Below are 14,399 nucleotides of genomic sequence, written 5' to 3' on the forward strand. Positions count from 1 at the left end.
GTTCATAAATTAGTTTTTTAATGTGTTGTACTTATTTATGTACGGATTGCACTGTATAGAAAGCATAAGGGGCTATATTATACGTAAATAAATAAATGTGTTGATACTGCATGTAATTGTGCTCTAAGAGCATTTGACGTCCTAAGAGTCATTGGCATAGAGAAACATCGGCACCCGCTTCCCAGCAGTAGAGGGAATGTCCTTTGTGGCATCTTCGATACATTTGGGCATATTCTTTATGTACAAACCAAAGAGAACCAGTGCAAGCAGGCAACCGTGCTTGGCCCCTCTACCTGTTAGTATTTTCAGTGTAAATTGGCCACAGGGGCCAAACCTAATCTGTACCGATGTCCCTCATGATGTCGAGCAGTGATGTATTCATTCCCAGACTTGCCCGCCTCACCACGGCCTCTCCCTGACCACCAAATCAGAAGCTGATGAGGAATAAAGCATACACCGGCATTTATTGCCTCCCTCATATTTGTTAGATAAGTGCCAGCAGAGAAATATCTCATCAACAGTGGAGAACCCTGAATTAAATTCACCCTGAGCCCAGTCTAGGATAGCGCTGTCTTCAAAAAACTGCCCATGATGGTTGCACTTCATGTTCTCTGAGCGCTGATATGTTACCATAGAGTTTGCTCTCTAACCGATCACGCACCTTTTTCATTTAGCTTCTAATACCAACATATCTTAGCGTGTGTGTGTACATACAACTTCTTCTTCTAAGGAACACGTCCCATGTAATGATACTCTTTGCAAACTGTGATGGTTGCTGATGTGTTGTGCCCGCTTTCACCACTCTCCAAATGCCTTCTATACAGATATCAAAATGGGCATGTGAACCTGGCCACCACACTTGGAGGAGACCCTCCCCCATGCCCGATGGAAAGAGGTCCTTACACATTTGTTTGCAAAACATAAATAACTCATGCCATCATGCAGTCTAGTGCTAGTACCCATATATAATGTACTATGTCATTAAATATGATTTGTTTTATATCAGCAACATGATAAACTCATTACATACAATTGCATTCTACTCTATTTGTGCAGGCTGCTCCTTCAAAGGATACCAACCACAATGCAAAATAATAATTTTATTGGGAGAGCGAGAATCATCAGCTGAAAGGAGACCATAGTAATGGCTCCTTCATCCTTCGATCATTAGGTTGATTTGGTAGCTGCGCAATGCATGTCAGCACACTCGCAATTCTCGGACAATGCCTGCGCATACCCTTCCTTCTCAGCGGGTGTCCTAGCAGATGCCTGCAAGTAGCAGGGGGGGAGATACTTCCAGAACAACCTCAATCGATCTTCCCGTCCTTTGATTTCTAGGCATTGATCGCTTGTGTGCTTCTTTCTCCCACAAGACACGTCAGGGCATTAAGGAGAGGGGACGTCCCAGTCTTCTCACAAATAGAATAAGGATAGGTTTCTGGCCCTCTGGCTCACTGGCATCAAAAATAAAAGGATACACATTCTTGAGGCAACACTTTATAACTGATGCCAATTTCATTGGGTAGGATTCCAGTCCATATTTCGCATCGCCTCTATACCCCGGAGGAAAGGTTCTGCCGTATGGCGTGAGTCATGTTTCACCTCACCAATGAACACAAACAATGCATCAGGGTTTGAGTGTGTGCCTTTGTGGCTCAGCATCTTAGGTATGCCATATCCCTTCAGGCCCGGGGACAACAATGATTTTCTTTTGGTTCCGCCCTTTCCCTGTGATGGGCGATTTGCAATGGTGCCCAGGGGGTTACCCATTGATTAATCCGGGGTATGCAACCTTTGGCCCTCCAGATGTTTTGGACTACAACTGCCATACCATTTGCTCCCTAGAATTGATGGGAACTTTTTTTTATCCAAAACATCTAATGAGCCCAAGTTTGCAGATGCATTTCCAGTCATCCATTCAAACCCTTTTGCTTTTCTCTTTGAAAAATGCCAGCCTGCTTTATACCTTAATGTGTATTGCTATAACTTAAAACTGGTGCTCGTTGGCAAGATATTTTATGAATTTGAGCTTCTTCTTAGGAGAGATGGTTTGAAAATGCCCACGTCAGCATTGTTGGGAGTGTTCACATTTTTGTATAGAGTTTTGTAGAGTTCTGGCCTCCTGCCAAACACCCACTCAGGGGAACTTTGGGAATTACAGAACATACAGCAATCAATAAGAGATTACGGGAAGGTGACACGAATCTAGTAGGATGCGCACAAGGCAATGGGACGGCTCGTTTGCTACCGCGTGATGTAGGGACACACAAGGCTGCATACCTGCATCGCTATGCAGCAACGTGCTGTGGGAGTGCATGCACACAATGTGTGGACCTCATCACGTATAAGCATGCGTACCCAGGACATCTCCATTGAGCAGCACACACTGGAGAGGAGATGCACATGGCACAAAACAGAAGTAATTCATATATATGTGTTGTAATATGCCATGCCAATGAACATGATGAAACATTTTGAACGTCCGGGAGGATATGATGCCTTATGAGTTAAGTACTTGACTCTGGCGTGGGGCCAGTCTGCATCTCAATTCAAATCTTGGCAGGGCTGCCTTCTGGGGTCCAGACATTTAGTACATTTACTTACATATTAACAACTGTTATCCCAGCCCTTAGAAGCAGGTGGAAGCCAGCACGAAGCACTGTATGAAAATGTGATACCATTAACATTACTAATATTATTATACTGATTATTAATATTATTATCACTAATAATTATCATAATATTCATAATTATAATAATCATACACCATCACATGAAATAATATGGCCGCAGAGATGCCTATTCTGTTTAGGGACACTTTGCCCAGAAAATCCCTGTCCTTCGATTTCGCTTCCACAGAAGTAACACACACTAATATGTAATATACACAGCAATTATAGAATAGGTCATTATAATAGATTATTGTGAGGCTATGATTTAGGTCTATAATCGAGATAATATAATAAGTTGCAGATTTAGTTTAACAGACCTCAGATTCAATTATTTGGAGATTTGTGGGACAGTGATCACTGAAGAAAAGTCCAGTTTTGAGAGTGATGGGACTGTAACCTATTTCATCAGACGAAAAACAAAAATGTAATCTTTTTGAGGCCAGTTCAGGTTGCTGTTCTCAGAGGCACCCCAGGCAGTAATGTGCACAGGCATCCAGCACAATGAACTGTAGACAATCGTGATGCAGTGACCTTTTGTTGAGTTAAGGGTCCACTTGAAATTAATTCACCACAAAGACAGGTCAGAATTTATCGCACATGCACATAGCACGATCATCTGAAAAGGTCAGCCTTCTGCCATTGATCAAATACACCATTATGTGTCTTCCTTCTGACCGTGGAGTGCGACCTCGGCCATCACCTCTGACCCTCTGTCTGCCATATTAAAATGAGGTGCTCTGACATGAGGGCTATCACAAGAGCGATGAAGCTATTAGAAACTTCCTTTCCATCTGATGACAAAGTTCTACAATGAAAATTTTGCAGATGATTTATACTCCCATGTTGGTCATTCTTGATGGAAGTGTTGTACCTCAAGCTTCAGTGTATTCATGGACTATTACTCGCAACAAGACCTGCACGCTACATCAAGAAGTGCCAAAAGGGAAAATAGTGACATTGTACAGGTCAATGCAGGCTCTCGATCAATTCTACTTACTTGGAGACTGGGAAAATGGCACCCATAGGTAGGCAGTTTTATGGTACATAAGTCTTGACGATATTATTGGCGCCTGTTCCCTTCTGAGTCCTTGAACAGTAAAGCAGACAAGGTTTGGATTGACACCTGTGTGCTTTGAGCAATTTCCTCCGCCACCTGATGCTAAAAAATGTGATGTCTCTCAACATCAAGATGGCCGCCCTATTTTATTAACTTCATATGCAGGGATGAAGAGAAATGTTGTGCCTTTGAGTATTGTCTTAGCTAATACACAATTATTTGGTTGTACATTTAATTTCTAGGGAGCTGTGGGCCGAAATAATATTAAATCAACCAATCAATAACAGTCAATTGTAGACAAGTCGTATGCATTTCTGGATGTTTTGTAATTGTTCCTATTAAGTGCCCAAATACAACTGACTGCACACAAAGCTACACAACGAGGCCTCGCAAGTGTTGTACCTGTTATTAGAATTTTAAACAGATAATACATGTTTACTCCCACCCAGCTCGATGATCCTCATTTTTTGATCAAACCCTAAAGGAATAATTGCCTGAGAACAGCTGCTAGGATTCAAACCGGTCAACAAAGAGCTCAAAGTACAGATCACTGTAGCTGATGCTTTAGTCCACTGAGGCACAGATACATCGTCATCATCATCATTACACATTTGAGCATTCAATGTTCAATTAATTCCAGAAGAGTCTAGCCCTCATTACAACCCTGGCGGAAAGGGGTTTACGCCGGCGTAAAGCATGGCGTACCTTTCCGCCAGACTACGAGTTCCCGTAGCGCCATGGTGATTTTTACGCCTGCTTTTTGCAGGCGGAAAAATCCATGGCGCTACGGGACTTGTTGTTAATTACGCCACCGTAATTTACGGTGGCGTAATTAACGCCTTCCCCACTCCCATTATACCCTATGGGGCAAAAATGGGAATGGGGAAGGGTAAATCGGGATTGGGGACTTACCGCCCCGCCAAGGTCGGAATGGGGCGGTAAGTCCGCCAACCACCATGGCGGAGTTGGCAGCTTAGCGCCATGGACCATGGTGCAAATTGCACCATGGTCCTCCGCCAGGGTCGTAATGAGGGCCTCTGTCTCATTCAGACACAAATGATGTGATGAAAGCTAAAGTCCCTCTTACGTAATGCTACAAAGTGTCAATCTGCTTTAAAATAAGTCAGTGAGAGATATGTTTGAACTGCAGTAATAGGTTTAATATCTGAGTGTGACCCGAAGTCACGCAATTTTCTCTCAGCCATTCAAACTTCTAAAGTTTATCCGGTTACTCCCTTTGGGCTAGGTTACATCTATTAATCCAGTTCTCAGATGGGGGATCTTGGGAATACATAGTACCGAATGGATGATTCTTAGCATCAGCAGAGCCAAGAAAAAGGAAAGTATCATGTCTTGGGACCTTCTAAATTAGTTTTGGTTATATAAAAATTGCTTAATCTCATTTGGGTTGCGTTCCTGCATCTGAAAAGATTGGAGAGTGCAAAAGTGTGTTTAATATCACAGCTGCCACCAGGTTGTCTAATGCACATTGTCAAAGTAACCAAAAATGCCTTATTATAACAAGTTAAGGATACAGAGTTTCCTAGTCTCACTTAACTGTGAGGTGAAGTGTCCAGTTGAGGGACACTCAGTGCTGACAGTCTTCAGGAATAGTCCGTTTTCCCATAAGAATGAGCAAAACATGCAAGGCAAGTAAAGCAGGTGGTTTTACTTGCCTCCAAAAAGTCAGGACAGAGTTCAAAACAAGCAAAAAGACGGGTTTCCCATAGAAACCTATGGGAGAGTGGGGGAGCTGCAATTGTTATTTAATTATTTTAATGTGGCAATGTGCCCCTGGGCGCCTCAGGACACACATAACAAACAAGGATGAAACAAGCTGTTTTTACAGAGGTAGAAGAGAAGAACGAGGTAGTGATATCAGCTCTGCTCAACTTGGCATCAGGTTAAACAGGTGCGTTTTGATGGACTTTTTAAACACGAACAGAGAAGATGTCCTCAGGGCTAGGGGAAGGACATTGCACTCATTGGGGACTTGTACATCAAAGGTCGACCCACCAAACTTCACAGGCTTAAAGCATGGTTGTACAAGCTTGTGATTATCTGTTGACTGCAGATTACACCTGTGTTGGTCGGTTACAAGGTGGCTCATTAGGTATTGGGGCCAAGCCTGTTTGACATTTATATGTCAGTGACAGTAGCTTGTGGGTGATCCTATGCACCACAAGGAGCCAGTGCAATGCATGTCTGGATGTTGTAACATGATGATATCTAGATAATCTGTGGATGGCTCTGACAGCACCGTTTTGCTAAATATGGAGAGCATGAAAATTAGCTTGAGATGTTCTGATAACCAGGCTATTGCAGTAATCAAGTCTTGTGTTAACAAGATCAGATGCAAGAAAGGATCTGTTTTCAACAGACAGATAAGGCCTGATCTGATGCAGAAGCTTTGTGACATAGCCTCACGAGGAGCATAGATGAGAAACATAAGGTTTCATGGACAGTCCCGCATTCAAGTAAACTCCCAGTTTAGTTTGATGAACAATTAGGAATTGAAAGCTGGAGAAGGCAGTGTTGGTTGAAGAGGCATTGGGTGTGAAGCAAGAGAGTGAGAACTGTTGGTCAGAGAGAAGGGTGAATGTCAGAGGTTCACAGTTCCTTTTAGTAATAGCTGAAGCAAATGGTGAGGAAAGATCAGATGTTGAAAGGGCGAAGGGATCATATATGGATTCTCTGACAGTAGTATTAGTGACTTAGAGAGCGTTGGAGATGAATAAGAGGTCTAAAGGGTTGCCCCTGTTTTGGGAGGCAGATGAATACATCATCTATGGCTTCTGTCCCACAGCCGCCCAATACAACACATGCGAGAAATTTTACTCACTGAGGCAAACGTACCACCCTTATCCCAGGCAGGTGCAACGGGACATAGAGACAATTTAAGCTGAGGATGGCAAAAGCAGTTAAATTAACGTTGTAGCACATGTTTTAGACACAAGGCACATATGCACTCCACATGAAGAGCACGAACAATAGGGAATATATGCATTTATTACATGAAGAATATTAACATAGCATCCACAGACATGTAGAATACTAAAATGACCAATGTATGCAACATGAATGATACACAAATATATCTTGCTAACATAGAAACAAGAGAGTAGTAAAGCAGCCATCTTCTTAAAAATGGAAGCCATAGCATATCTCTGAATGGCACAGGCCTCAAAGCCTCGGGAAAACTCAGAAAGCTGAATCCACAGAAATACAAATGTGTGCAGAGCACAGGTGATAGCTGGCAATTAGTGCCAACTTTAGAATGAAATAGGGAGTTTAGGCATAGCAGAAAGAAGGCATGAGATAGCAGTTCCCAAGTCACAATCAGGATACTCCCAGATTATATAACGTTTTATAAGATCACCCCCAGTCTTCGTTAGCCAGGTGTAGTAAAACAGTAAGACAAAAGACTCCAAGAAGAGTAACACAAAAGTGTTCCCACTGGTAATAAAGAACATAACACACACATTAATAGGAGCTACAATCTCAATAAATAGGAGGTAATTCCATTTCATACATGGTCTAGAAGCATATGAACCATAATTTGAGAACACTGACTATTCATTAGAATCCAACATAGATAATACACCTGCAGTGCTCCCTACACACACCCACATAGAGATGAGGTGTCACACAAGGTCAAATACAAAGTGATTGTCTGGTCTCAAGGCCTGAGAAAGAGGAATGATAACTTCTTAAATTGAACAAAGGCAGCCTGTGGGCCTCCCTCCCTCTACTGTCCATCTGGTTCATATCCTGATGACCTGCCAAGTGTCCAAGGTTGGTAAGCAATGTGCCAACCTATCAAAATCCTTAGTGATACAACGTCCATATGGCAATAAGCCAACCAACCCCTTGTTATGAACATGATCTAGTTTAACCTTTATAAATATAGGGGAGGTTCCAGGTGGAGCCATCCTATATGTGCAACCCAGTGAAAATGTTTAATCCCTATAGAAGCCATATGTAGCCAGGCTTACTAACCTATCCCCAGTCCCTGAAGGTTTTTGTAAACTGAGATTATGTTATGACATCACTGATAAAACATTAATTTTATTTAAACTGTTGTTTTTAATTGGTAGTTCGAGAGACACCCAATTTGAATGCTTGTATGCTGTCTCTACTTTATTTGGATGATAGTAAAGTTGGATATGTCTGCACACAGGGCTTTCTTCTTCATTTGAGTCTGGGTTGGGTTCACTCCAATTCCTCTGCATCTGTTTGGGAATTTTTGGGGCTGTTTTAACACCTGTGTTGAGATGTACTTTATGGATAGAGTGGAGGGCATGGTAATGCAGAAAAGATTGAAGTTCATATTTCTGAGAAGTGGTTGGAGAGGGAAGGTTAAAGTCACCTCAGAGAATGAACTGATTGTTATCGGAAAGAGAATCAAAGTTTTGTCCAAGATCATCAAAGAATGGTCCAATGGGACCAGGAGGTTGATAAATGGAGATGATTTGAACCAAGTGAAGCACAGCAGTAGTAGAGATGGTGAATTCAGAAGAGGTAGGAGAGGACATGGCATTAGAGATTTTTGAGACATTGAGATGGGAAGAGAGTAGGTGTCCGACACCTCCACCTCTTAAGTCAGTCGAGAAGAGTGAATGAAGAATAGTTTGAAGTCATGTAGGGTCACCAGAGTGGCAGTGTCAGATGGAGAAATCCAGGAGGTCTGGTTGGAGTGTAAGTAGTCAATAATAAAGGAAGTTTTGTTACATACAGACTGAGCATTCCAGAGTGCAATGTGCAGCTGATGAGGTAAGGAAGAGTAGAGAAGTTGAGACTCAGAGAACGATAGGTGAGGAGGATACGTGTTAGATAAGGTACTGTTAGCTTGTTGGCTCTGTTGGAAGTAGGTGGAAGAGAGATGGAGAAGTGGGAATTTTGAGCTGTGAGTTTTATAATAGGGATAGGAAAGTATGAAGTTGTAGCATATTGTAGAAAGTATATGCAGAGGTGATTAGGAGGAGCATCAGGAGGAGCAGGCGTGAACACATTATAGGTGAGTAGCACAGTGTGGAGAGACAGTACAGTCATTTAGAAGTTTGGGGTACGCACAGGCACAAGGAGAAAGACAAAAGCAAAGGCTCATAGGCTAAGAGGCAAAGAGGCTGGTCAACAGTTGGTATTCACCGTTCACTGTTCTGCCCTTAACTGGGATGTCCCTGGCTGCACACAATTAGGAAGTTCAGAAGGGATGACACACGCTACTGTCACCTGATACCCTAGTCAATCAGTGTTTTGGCCTCTCTGATATTATCACTGGTGTTGCTTGGTTTAGGTGATTTCTTCCTGATTGGTGTTTCCAGAGGGGCTTCTTCTGGCCTTCAGCTAGAAAAGGGGGTGGCAAGGGATCATGGGAGTCTTAGTCCAAAACAACCAGAGAGCCACATGTTGCAGACACCCGCTCTACTTTCTTTGTATGGCTCCACATATCCACGTTTTTTCAAGCATGCATGATCACTTCCTGCACAATGCCTGCTGTCGTGGCAGCGTAATCACAGAGCAAAATTCCTCTCTCATTCCATTTATTTCTTTTTTTCCTGAATATCACCTCCTCTTAAAACCACGAAAAGCCCCATTACCCCGACATCTTGCACCGTGCAGATCTATGTTGTTTTCTTGCACTCATCTTGCAGGTCATCGTTTTCACCCTGTTTCATGATAGGCTCCATGAGGTGCCACAAAGGCAGTGACAAGATAAGGTGGTAAATATTTTGACTAAGCAAACTGAAATACACTTCTCCCTGCTCCTCCGAAAAATGCCTATTCTAGCAGATCCGGCTGGTGAAAATGAATGTGGGCTTTGAGATGTTTTAATCTCATTCCGTCTGGGTTTTGAAAGGATTTAGGAAAGATGTATCTGCATAGGTACATATAGTGATGTACCCACATTTTTGAGTCTGCATTGTAGGACAATTATTTGGTTTTGAAAAAGGTCCCCCTGTCTTGTGCTCGTATGCTTGTAAACAGAGTGGAAACCCTAATTTGTAAGCATATTGCACATGCATGCTTACACACGCACACGCAATATATTTGCTTATCCCCACTACAATTTATGGGACAAAAGAGGTATTGTTATACAAACATGTTAAGATAAATCATGCTGTGCCATGCAAAATTATGACATATTTTATGTCATGTTTGCAATAGACAAGGCCAACAAGTGCTGTGAAGCTGTGGGAAGGTGCAATATAGCACTCCACACCTACCTAAATAATGAAATAATGCACATTAGCATCACTCAATTCAGGTAAAGGGCCACATTACACAATGCAGATTTGCAAAAACAAACTCTACAACCCTTCTGACCAGATAATAAGGTTCAGAAGGTAATTGTAGCCTACATTGAGAAGGGGAGTCAAGGCTGGATTATGCAGGTTAATTCGAGAAGAGCCCACCTCTGACAAAGAGGAATCCAACCTCTGACACTACCACGACCATCCCCATAACGCTACTAAAAGACCTAAAGGGCATTCAGCCAGCCCAGCGCAGGGCCTTACTCCCAATGGATCCGTAGGCCAAATGCCACTATAATGTAAGCGTTCCTATGGTTCCTCCTTGTTTTCCTGTCTACGAACCCTGTCAGTGACTTTGTTGGGCCCTAGGGAGCAACTTGAACTGTGCGTGTGCCTACGGAGCAAGTCTGTGCTATTCTCATGTTTTGGGCATCATTTGAATGCTACTATGCAATACAGGAAGGCTTAAGCCTGTGATTATTGTGCTAGACAGCCAGTGCATATGGGCATTATAAAGGACATTTGAACATTAAAATGTCTTTAGCAGGAAGGCCTGCTTTGACCCAGGTACCATGTCATGCATAATTGTACAAGCTTATCTCTAATTTAATGATTTCAAACAGCATTCCAGTTGCTTATTCACATATTCACTGCATAAAAGAGCAACACTTGTTCTCTCATACCTACCCCAGGCGAATCTGGAATGGCTCGGATTCAGGGTACATTTTTGTCAAACGTGATTTGTGGTTACAACAGCTCTCATTCTTCACACAGTCTATTCCTGTCTCTGACACCTCTGTCAGTGGACTCACCTTTACCAGAACTTCTTCTGACCATAAGCAGGAGGAGATGTAACATGATTATCTAGTTAGAAGTGTACACTACTCCCAAGAACTCTTGAAAAGCCATCACACATGCACAACATAATGTAATCTCACCACCTAACTAGTACAGGCCTCGCTGAAGGTTCTGCTGACCAATAAAATAAGCTCTCATTCTTTAGTTTGAATACATTTCATTCTTGTCAAAAAACTGAAAACTATACATTCACCCCAGCAATCAATATCACTTGCCCTTTTGTTTTCAGTTTGCTACGTGTTGTGAGTTAAGTCTGTACGTGATTGTATCCTTGATATTTTCCACTCGTTCTCTTCTCCACTTTACTTGACACCCCTTCTCTTTCAATCCAAAGACTGCAGTCTCAATGCCACTCTGGCTGGAGAGACAATCTGGTTGATGCTTGCTGCTTTAAGACCACTGTGGTGGTGATGTGCACAATATGAGAGACTTACAACAGAACATAACAGTAAGACGACCTGGCACCATTGACATTGCCAGGCAGAGACATGTGTTGCCGAGCACTGCTCCTCCCTATGTCCAACAATGTTCTAGAGGGTGTACAGAGAGATCACATCTGTATAATGTAGGCAAGTAAAGCTATGCATGCAGTCATCCCCCCGATCACATCTTAAAATACGGCCCATGTGTGTACAGGCTACAATGTCTGCTCTTCTTCCATTAATAGTGACTTCGCAGCAGTGGGTTTGAACATCTGGAAATGTTTCAGACGCCCTAGAGCCCGCCAAGGTCCTGCCGGAGATCGACCATTCTTTAATCCAGGTCTTGAAAACTTCTGTATGTGGTAAGTGTGCTCAAAATTTAATGAAGTGGGGCATAGGCTAAAAGGCCCGGAGAGCAAAATGAAGTGCGCCATGTCTTTGGCTTTTGAACATGATGTTTTGATTCCACTGTGTTGCACCGGTGCCGGATATGTCCTGGTCTCAGCGAACGTCGGCATGAGATGAGCAGGGCTCCCTTCACTTACTCACGCAGTCAACTTGAAATTGATTGATTTTGCAGAGGTTTGAGAAAGGCAAGTATATGATACGTCAGACTAGGGAAAAAAAACAATGTCAGTTGGTTTGATGTTGAAGTCCAGTCAGGTGAGGACAGAGTGGTGCAACAACAAGAATAATAACTCGCAGCAGACACAAGCAACAATCCTCTGCCTTCGTGCTAGTATTTCGCCCGATGCTCTGACCATATAAACCCACTGCTGTTCTTTTCTTTTTTTAAATCTATCATTATTGAATAGAAAAACAATGGGCCTCATTACACGGAAGGCGGTAAACCATGGTGCTATTAACACCATGGTTGCCGCCGCTACCATACCGGTACCACCATGGAGGAAAGGGGAATTACCATCCCATTCCAAGGTTGGCGGGGTGGTAATTCCCCCTTCCTCCATGGCCCTTCCCCATTCCCATTTTTGCCCCATAGGGCATAATGGGAATGGGGAAGGAGCTAATTACGGTACCGCAAATTGCAGTACCGTAATTAGCACCAAGGTCCCTTTGCGGGTCCCAACTTTAACGGCTGGTCTACACCAGCCGTTAAGGTTGGGTCCCTCAAAGGGACCTCGTAGTAAGGCGATAAGGGTTTACCGGTACCGGTGCCGGTAAACTCTTACCGCCTACCATGTAATGAGGCCCAATATGTGTAACAACAGTATATACATTGATGTGTATAATGAATACCCAAACTTTTCACCGGAATTAGAATTACACGGCGTAGGTTGTAAGATGTGGATCCTAAGAAACATTTTGGAATGTGATGCTGAAAGTAATGGGGAGACTGTAGGAGGTTCTGGAAATAGGAGTAGATGGAAAAGGTAGTGTTCCTTACTTATTTTATCCTTTAGAGAATATTGTGTGTGGGGCAGGCTTCTGTACCTTGTTGTATGACTATTGATAGATAACCAAGTGGTTGACCTTATGCATACTGGTCAACCGCAGGTGGTCGACATATGCAACTGAACAACTCTTTTCAAGTAAACCATTCATTTCACCACCCGTTATGCACTTTTCCCTCTCCCCAAAACCGTCTATGTTCTCTTCCTTTCAAACTCTGAAAGCCATTAATCCTATGCTACACCACCAAACACCATCCATGACCTATTTCACCTTTGTACTACTCATCCTCTATGCTCTTCCTGTTACCGCCAGCCCACCTCTGGCCCTACCCACATTACCAGCATTACCCCTCCTTACATTCCCCCATGGCTCCCACCCCCTCCCACCTGAAAATGATACCCCTCTCACACATTCCCATCCAAAATTCCTCCCCTCACCTTGTATGTTGGGTTCCATGGTCATCACTTAGTGGTGGACTGGCGAGCAATAAGTGATGAGCAGTTGCGGCAACAAGCTGCACGCATCAAGCAATAGAAGTGCTGCCACCTCGAATATAAGGTGATGTAGATTTAAGCGCTCACAATCAAATATCCTTACCGTACCAATTGCCACACTTCTAAACACTGCTTTTTTGGAATTACTGGTTGTTATCACTGGTGTAGGCACCAAATACGTTTTCCTTTGGTTCATTTCTTGTTCTTGCAAGCAATGAATACCAACCATCCATGTCAGCATTTCACACCATTGTCTGTGCTTTTTCCAGATACAGTTTTAAGTTTGGTTTGAAAATCGAGGCAAGAGGCTTCCAATCGTGTATAAATCAGGCACATTGAGGTAGATGAGAATTTGTGAGCTTAGTGGTCATGCTACAGCATGTTGGTTAAGTGTCTGGCAAGGTATGTGGTAAAACCATAGTCAAAGTTCGAGGCTACGTTTAGTAGGTTGTACATAGATTGGCATTGCATAGCGTGGCAGTCCGTATATTGTTGAGGATGGGAATGACCATGCAGAAGGAGATTTGAGACATAATGCGAGTGGTAAAGTTGAGTACCTTGCTGTGTGTTAGGTCTGCCAGCCATCTAGCAAATGACCACGTATAGAATTCCATAGGGAGGATGTCAACATGCTGCTCACTGGAAACTCTGCTCGAAAGTTTAAATTTCCGAGGAACTTAGACGTATTTGGGCGAGAGGGTCCCGCAACATGGCACACATGGGAGACAATAGACTTGGAGAGCCTGGGGGTGATTGTGGTAGAGGAAACAGGACGCAGTGGTGGCAGCCCCCTCCAAAAGCAAGCAGAGCTGAGCATACCGATATTGCTGACGTCTAGCAAGCCATTGGTTTGATTAATTGCACGGAGGAGTGAGAGGGCGAATAAGAAGTCATGAATTCTGACTGAACCATACTAACAGTCAGTGTCTGAATGGTTAAACATATCCCTTCTGCACATTCGTGCTGTATTTCATTTGAACATTGGGATTTTCGTAACAATTGTGTTATATATATTCTGTCAACATTCGTATGGATTTGATTAGACACCCCGACACTCTTTGAAAAGAATAAACTAAATCAATGCAGAAGTGCCACCTCAGCAAACATTCTCTGTACACCTTTCATTATACAAACAATATAATTTATTATTTATAAAGCACTTAATACCCAGTGGTTTCTAAGCGTGGACCCGGGGATCTAACCTGTGTTGCTCTGTGTTGTCTTACTTC

General features: G+C 43.0%; 1 protein-coding gene across 7 annotated transcripts in view; it reads left to right on the forward strand.

The window, feature by feature from the left end:
* Positions 1-14,399, forward strand: part of LRRC4C (leucine rich repeat containing 4C) — a 463,498-nt gene that overhangs the window by 69,255 nt on the left and 379,844 nt on the right. For 4 of the 7 annotated variants that reach the window (XM_069623338.1, XM_069623337.1, XM_069623340.1 and 1 more), the window contains exon 2: positions 11,509-11,625. The exons of the other annotated variants lie outside the window; for them this stretch is intronic. The gene's annotated coding sequence lies outside the window, so the exon portion shown is untranslated. The remainder of the gene's footprint in view (positions 1-11,508; positions 11,626-14,399) is intronic. 7 annotated transcript variants of the gene reach the window in all.

This window comes from Ambystoma mexicanum, chromosome 11 (genome assembly GCF_040938575.1).
Source record: "Ambystoma mexicanum isolate Mex_15411 chromosome 11, UKY_AmexF1_1, whole genome shotgun sequence".
Lineage (NCBI taxonomy): Eukaryota > Metazoa > Chordata > Amphibia > Caudata > Ambystomatidae > Ambystoma > Ambystoma mexicanum.